The 7,865-nt window shown below is 61.3% G+C and overlaps 1 pseudogene; it reads left to right on the top strand.

Moving 5' to 3' along the window:
* Positions 1-1,295: 1,295 nt before the first annotated feature.
* Positions 1,296-7,441, top strand: LOC114684837 (annotated as a pseudogene).
* The last annotated feature ends 424 nt before the right edge of the window (positions 7,442-7,865 follow it).

The following is a 7,865-nucleotide window of genomic DNA, read 5'->3' as shown; positions in this document are numbered from 1 at the left end:
TCAAATTCAGTGTGACTGAATTTATGTTGAGGTCTTTGGTCTACTTGGACTTGAGTTTTGTGCATGGTGACTAATATGGATCTATTTGTAATCTTTTACATTGTTGACATCCAGTTATGAAGCAGCAATGAAATATTTTTTGGTTGGGGTCACCACAATGTGAGGAACGGTATTAAAGGGTCGCAGCATTAGGAAGGTTGAGAACCACTGGTCTAGGGGAACTCCTTATGCTGCTGACAATGCGGTGTGAAGCTGTCTGTCCCTGGCAACTGACAGGAGGACCCTGGTTATCATGGATCTTTCCAGCAAGAGCTAGGCAGAGATGGGTTAGAGATAAAGGGTCTTTGAGTAAGCACAGAGAATAGCCCGTAGAAGCCCATTGTGGTGATGCACCCTGCAATCCCAGCACTTGGGAGGTAGGAGAATTAGGAAATCAAGTCCAGCGTGGTGCTGGTGTGTGTGTGTGAGAGAGAGGTCCACAGTCCCAGAGTGTCTGGCTCACGGTACTGCCTTTGAACTAGTGGATTGCTGGAGCGCCTCAAGGAACTGGGGCTGTCATTGTGCGCGCACACAGCAGTTCCACCGGCAGCTAGTGGGCAGAGACTGGAGCTCCGGCTGACCACACTACAACGCACAGGAAGCTCCCACGGACAGCAACCAGCCAAAGCCCAGACTCCTCTCCAGGGTGCACGCAGGCACACGCTTGTAATCCCAGCTCTGGGGAGGCGGAGGCATGGGCGTTACGAATTCAAGGCCAGCCTGGGCTGCACACTGAACCACCTACGTGAGCCCGTGGCTCAAAAAAAGGAAACAAACAAACAAAAGAATTAAAGCAACACAAACGATCGGTCTCAATGTCACCACGCTGGGGAAGCCAGCATGACATCCCACACCCCAGATGCCAGCAGGCAGGAGGTGGGAAGCAGGCTGGCAGGGGCACCGCAGGCTGCCCGCGAGCCCCGGGGGCAGGCAGGTTGCAAAAGGGCCTCAGTTGCAAAACGGCCTCAGTTCCCGCGCCAGGAGCCCCCAGGCACAGGGGCTCGGCACCCGGCGCGCGCCGGCGGTGGCGGGGCCGGGCTGCGGGGGGGAGGCGGCGCGTTGCGTCATGACGCACGGCGGCGGCGGGCGCGGGGTTTGTGTGCGCGAGTGGCCGATAAAGGTTGAGTGGCTCGCGCCGGGGGCCGCGGGGAGGAGCGCGCCCCGCCCCCTCCCGGGCCGCGGCTCCCGCAGCGCGCCGCCGGGCCCCGCTTCCCGTCAGCCCCGCGGGCAGGCTCTGGGGTTCTCCTTGGTCCCCCGCTCCCAGGCCGGGGCCACAGGTGAGCGACCGGAGGGCGGGGTGGGGGAAGGGCCGGAGGGCGGGGCCGCGGGGGCGACGGCGAGCGGGAAACCGGAAGGGGGATCTTAAAGGGAAAGTCGCCGGTGGCGCCCTCCGATCTGTAGTCGGCGAGGCCGGCTCCTCCCTCTTAAAGGGGAAGGGCGCTGTGTTCTGCTAGGCATTTTTTTTTTTTTTTTGCAAAGCTTCATGTCTTTCTTTTTCCCTTCCCTTTCTCTTGAAAGAGGGTTATTTCCTTAAAGGCGGGTGACAGTTTCCCAGACATTGAAGGAAAAGTTTCACAATCCTGCTGGTCCCTAGAAAATCTGTACAAAGATAGAGACAGGTATTTAACCTTTTTTTTTTTCCCCCAAAGTCTCATGTAGCTCAGGATGCCCCTGGAGTCACTGTATAGCCATGGATGACTTTGAATGTATGATCCTCCTGCCTCCCTCTACCCTGTATGTTCTGGGATTAGAGGCCTGTGCTTCCACGCCTGGTTTTCTGCTGTCCTGGGAATCCAGAGCTTCATGCATGCCAGTCATTAACTAACAGTCCAGCTACACCCCAAGAGCATCAAAGCCCAGCCTTTTAAAGGGGACTCCTACTGCTCAGCTGGGTCCCTCAGTTCCTTTGGGCATCTCGTGTTAAAAGATGCGGCCTGACCTCTCTCAAAAGGCGCATGCAGTTTCTTAAGCTCATTAGCCCCTTACATGGTGAAAGAGACGCCCATCCTTTAATAAACCCTTCATAGCCCGTTGCCCATCCTTTAAAAACAGCAATCCTCCATAGCCTCATCCCTGTTTGCTCAGACTGTATTCACTGAGCATGCACTCAGCTGGTCGATGCTGGGATGCACAGGAAACAAGAAGGGGGTCCCCTGTTTACACGGTGCAGACATTAGACAGGCTAAAAGAGGCAGCGAGAGGGCTAGATGTGGATGGGACTCTGCTTGGGGGCACACTGAGCAGTGGCTTGAGGATCTGCTGAGGAAAGGTCAAACTCATTCCTGCTTTGGCTGCCAGTGGCATCCACCGGGTTGACAGGTCAGGAACCCTGCCAAACGCCCAACAATGTGTGAGCCATCCCCTCTGACAAAGAATGACCCATCCTCAAATCTCTGTGCTGCTGAGGTTGAAAAAACCCTGGCTGTGTAGGGAAGGGTGGAGAGCCCAGCCCCACGAAGAAGGGAACACCACCTCGAGGTAGGCAAAGAGTGCGAAGGGACTTAAGTAGCGTGGTCTGAGGAGGTGTCTCCAGGTGACAGGGTGGACCGTGGATGGTGGAGAGAAGGGGTGCTAGGCGGAGCCCCCGGTGGGGGTAGCTCTCCCTGCCTGCTGAAAGGCCAGAGGACTGGAGGCCACCAAGTGGGAAAGATCACCGGCCATGAGCATTCAGCAGGCTGCTGTAAGGCGTGACCGCTGCCCAGGCTGGACTCAGCTTCTGGGTTACCATACCTGGTGTGTGCCATGCTGGGGTCAGACCTAGGCTTGTGGGTTGGATAGGCACTCCGTCATGAGCCACTCGGCAGCCCTACTTCTAAATATTTGGTTAAGAGTGAGGTGTCTTAGGCACAGTGCACCAAGCATGTGGTGCAAAGGAGAGTCTTGAGCAGAGTATACTTCTGGAGTCCCTTTTTTTAATAAATTGTGGAGCCTTCGGAGGGGGCAAGGCTTCCAGAGAGAGGGGCAAACAGAAAGACCAGCCATTCTTGACTGGGCTCTGACTCAACCTCCAGGTTTAGAAGGATCCGGCCCAAAGGCCGAGATGGTGACCGGAGGAAGGAGACACCATCGGAAGCTAGGATGTATGCCTGAAGGGAGGGCTCAGCAGCATGGCACTGGGGTGCTGGGGGACTGCGGGTGACTGAGGCGGTTCCAGAGGGAAGGGCAGGTTGACGCGGACCTGTGGAGGCTGGAGAGAACCGGAGCAAGGGTGTTGTGTCTTTGTGTTTGCTGCTGGGAATGGTCTAGTTGAAGCAAACGAGGATGCCACGGGAGGTCGGAGGCTGTGGCACAGGGAAGCGTGTGTGGGGATCCTACAGTTTCTCAGTCGTGTGCTGCTGCTGCTGTTTTGAGCTGGGTCTTTGGGGGGGTTCATCCTGTGCACTGTAGGGGCTGAGAAGCACCCTGTCCCACATGTGACAGGCAAGCAACAGTGAGTGTCTCCAGCATCACAAGATGTCCGAGTGGGATGACAGTCGGCTCAGTTGGAACCGCTGGTCCAGTGGTCGGCGCATGAGGTGTTCTGTTCTGATTGCTGTTCTTTTTCCAGTCACTGCAGGGCCTGACGGAAGCAGGCGACCTGTGAGAACAGGGGAGCAGGGGAGCAGGGGGATTCAGTGGGAGGAAACGTGTCAGGGGGTTACCCCCGAGGGGTGAGGGGTCAGAGAAAGTGCTGTGGAGTGAGGGGCCACGGGGAGTGTTCAGAAATGTGCACACGAACGCGTGCCCAGTGAGACAGGCGGCTGTGTCCAGGGCGGGCGTGCCAGGGAGCCTTGGCAGTGATGGCGGGGTGGGAGGAGGTTGTAGTCCTGTGGGAACAGGAAGTCATCCCTGGGATAGGGAGTGGGGGCAGCGGGTGGTGGAGTGGGGTGATCGAGGTTCGTGGTGGTGGGGACAAGTGTTGAGGTGGAGAAAGGTAAGGAGTGAGTCTTCACACCAGAGCAGGAAGCCAAGCCGGAGCCTCCTAAGGCTCTGACGTCAGGGACCAGGGTCCTGAAGGCAGGGCTCGGTCTAGAGACCACCCCTTCTTGGATCTCTGCTTCCCAGAGGAGCTGGCCACCTAGTTGCAGTTTGCTGAGAAGTTGACACCCTGGATACCCCATCATTTCTTAGTCTGTGATGCTGTGGGTTAACCCTAGGCTGTTGGAAGCCCTAACACTAAGGAAGCAGCCCTACAGGGTGGGTGACATAGAGGGCTGCCCTGTTCGTGAAGAGCCGGTGTGAGTGGTGAGGAGGCCAGTGCTAGCCCACTCTGATCAGAATCCTTGCACCAGGTGTGATGGCCGGCTCCCACGTGGACATGGCGCCAGCATCCACCACGGAGGGAACTGGGGAGAAGCCAGGCCCCACTGCCCCAGCTCCCACCCCTGCTGCCCAGTATGAGTGTGGGGAGTGCGGCAAGTCGTTCCGGTGGTCATCTCGGCTCCTGCACCATCAGCGCACGCACACGGGAGAACGGCCCTACAAGTGCCCGGACTGCCCCAAAGCCTTCAAGGGTTCCTCGGCTCTCCTCTACCACCAGCGGGCCACACGGGCGAGCGGCCCTATCAGTGCCCCGACTGCCCCAAAGCCTTCAAGCGCTCCTCCCTGCTGCAGATCCACCGCAGCGTGCACACGGGCCTGCGGGCCTTCACCTGCGGCCAGTGTGGCCTGGCTTTCAAGTGGTCCTCCCACTACCAGTACCACCTGCGACAGCACACGGGCGAGCGGCCCTACCCGTGCCCCGACTGCCCCAAGGCTTTCAAGAACTCGTCCAGCTTGCGGCGCCACCGGCACGTGCACACCGGGAACGCCCTTACACCTGTGGCATTTGCGGCAAGAGCTTCACGCAGAGTACCAACCTGCGCCAGCACCAGCGCGTGCACACGGGGGAGCGCCCGTTTCGCTGTCCGCTCTGTCCCAAGACTTCACCCACTCCTCCAATCTGCTGCTGCACCATCGCACCCACGGCCCCGCCCCCGCCCCGCCCCCACCCCTGCAGGGGAGACCAGCGGAGCCAGCCCAAGGTCCTGGTCTCCGACGCCTACCTGCAGCCCCGCAGCCCGCCTGCACCCCAGGCCCCGCCGCCCCCGCCGCCGCCCCCGCCGTGGTGCCCGAGCTCTTCCTGGCTGCCGCCGAGACCACGGTGGAGCTGGTGTACCGCTGCGACGGCTGCGAGCAGGGCTTCAGCAGCGAGGAGCTGCCCTGGAGCACCAGCCATGCCCGGGGCCCGCCGGGGCTGCCCAGCCCCCGGATACGCCGCCGGCCGAGCTGCCCAAGCCGACCCCCCTCTTCCGCAGCCCCCGCCTGCCGCCGCGGGCCCCCCAACTTTGCTTGCTCCCTTGCGGGAAGTCCTTCCGGACCGTGGCCGGCCTGTCCGCCACCAGCACAGCCACGGCGGGCCAGTGGACAGGCCTTCGCTGTGGCAGCTGTGATGGCGCCTTCCCGCAGCTGGCGAGCCTGTTGGCCACCAGCAGTGCCATTGTGGAGGAGGCGGCGGCAGGACGGCCGCCCCCTCAGGCTGAGGCCGCCGAGGTCACCTGTCCCAGGAGCCTCTAGCCCCGCCACCCCTGCTCCCCCTCCACCCCCACCCGCCCCCGTTTCCGCAGAGCGGCCCTACAAATGTGCAGAGTGTGGCAAGGCCTTCAAGGGTTCTTCCGGGCTGCGCTACCACTTGCGGGACCACACAGGCGAGCGGCCCTACCAGTGCGGGGAGTGCGGCAAAGCCTTCAAGCGCTCCTCCCTGCTGGCCATCCACCAGCGCGTGCACACGGGCCTGCGGGCCTTCACCTGCGGCCAGTGTGGCCTCACCTTCAAGTGGTCCTCCCACTACCAGTACCACCTGCGACTGCACTCGGGCGAGCGGCCCTACGCCTGCAACGAGTGTGGCAAAGCCTTCCGTAACACCTCGTGCCTGCGGCGCCACCGGCACGTGCACACCGGCGAGCGGCCCCACGCCTGCAGCGTGTGTGGCAAGAGCTTCGCACAGACGTCCAACCTGCGGCAGCACCAGCGCGTGCACACGGGCGAGCGACCCTTCCGCTGCCCGCTTTGCCCCAAGACCTTCACGCACTCCTCCAACCTGCTGCTGCACCAGCGCACCCATTCGGCTGAGCGTCCTTTTGCCTGTCCCATTTGCGGCCGGGGCTTTGTCATGGCCGCCTATCTGCAGCGGCATCTGAGGACGCACACCCCAGCCACAGCAGCTCCGGCACCACCGGCCCTGCGGCGCCACAGCCCCTGCCCCATTGGCCGCAGCTCCAACTCCACTGGCGGCCCAAGATGTTCATGTTCTCCCCACCTGCAGGCCACACTTTCCCTTGAAGTAGCTGGGACCACAGCCCAGGCTACGCCCCGGGCCCGGTGGTCCCCAACTCCCAGACATTTCTCCTGGTGCAGACTGCCAGGGTCTCCAACTGATCCCTAGCAGTGTCCAGCCCCCTACCCCTCCCCCACCGCCTCCACCTCCCAAGCTCATTCTGTTGCCTCCTGCCAATGCTGGGGGTATGGGCAATGGTGCTGCAAAGCAGGGCCCGAGGGCCGTGGCGAAAGCGGACAGGGGGCAGGCGTGGTGTGGTTCCAGGCCCAAGTGGCCTGGGGATGCAGGGAGGCGGCAACGCAGGCGCTAGCGGGGGAGGGCAGAGCCTCATTGTTCTGCAGAATGTGGGGAGTGGGGAGACAGGGCCACAGGAAGTGAGTGGGGTTCAGCTTCAGCCAGCGCAGGAAGTGGCCACGGTCCAGCTCCAGCCTGCACAGGAAGTGACCACGGTCCAGCTCCAACCAGCACAGGAGGTGACTACAGTCCAGCTCCAGCCCCTGACAGGCCAAGTCTCCAATTCCAGTGGCGGAGCTGTGGCTACAGACACTCCAAACCTGCTGTGTGTTCAGAGTGGCACTGCTGACGAGCTGCTCACCGGCCCTGGACCTGGGGAGGTGGGGGACGGCGAGGCCAGCGCCAGCGTGGTCCAGGATGTCGTGTTTGAAACGCTGCAGACAGAGAGGGACTGCAGAGTGTGCTGGTGCTGTGGAGCCGACGGCGAGCAGACCAGGCTGTGTGTGCAGGAGGTGGAGACCCTGTCCCCTGGGCTGACGGAGCCGGGCCACTGGCCCAGCAGGACAGAAACTCCTCATCATTCGGAGCGCTCCAGCTACCGATGTTCTGGAAAGCAGCGGCCGCAGGAGGCGCCACCACGACGACACTGCAGCTCCTGGCCCGCCAGCACCTGGCCCGGTCTCGGCCCCCGTGGGGGTGCCCGTAGCTCCCACCTCCCAGATGGTACAAGTGGTCCTGCAGTGGCTGGCCCGGGGTCCTGGCCCGCAGAGTGTGCCCTCTATCCAGATTGTGCAGACTCTGCCTGCAGTCCAGTTGGTACACACGTTTTGAGAGAGCCACTGGTACCTCTGTCTGCCACAGACGTCCTCCCCACCCGCAACCACTGTTCTCCTCAGCTGGGCTGGGGTCAGCTCGGGAGTCCGGGGGCCGCTGGCTGGGCTCGCTAATAAAGACAGAGTCTCTTCTTGGTTTTGTCTTTCATGGGGGAAAGGATAGCCGTGGGCACAGCTCCTGCCTAGGACCTGGAGGTTCATTCTTCCCTCGGGCTCTGCGGTGCGGAGGCTAACTGCTTCTCAGGGTGCGGATCGGTTCCCCCGGCCTCCAGTTCATAGTTAAAGGGTTTTCTTGTGTTGGGGGGGGTACACCTGTGGAGGTCACAGACTTTGCGGGAGTCTGCCGTGGGGACTTTCATTTGGCAAGCTCTTTTACTCTCTGAGCTATTTCTCTGGCTCTTTGCCATCTTTTAAAGGTGGTGTGTGTGTGTGTGTGTGTGTGTGTACCGCGCGTGTCACTATAG

This window comes from Peromyscus leucopus, unplaced genomic scaffold, assembly GCF_004664715.2.
Source record: "Peromyscus leucopus breed LL Stock unplaced genomic scaffold, UCI_PerLeu_2.1 scaffold_1057, whole genome shotgun sequence".
NCBI classification, from domain to species: domain Eukaryota; kingdom Metazoa; phylum Chordata; class Mammalia; order Rodentia; family Cricetidae; genus Peromyscus; species Peromyscus leucopus.
Note: the sequence above shows the minus strand (reverse complement) of the source record. Positions and strands in the feature narration are given on the sequence as shown.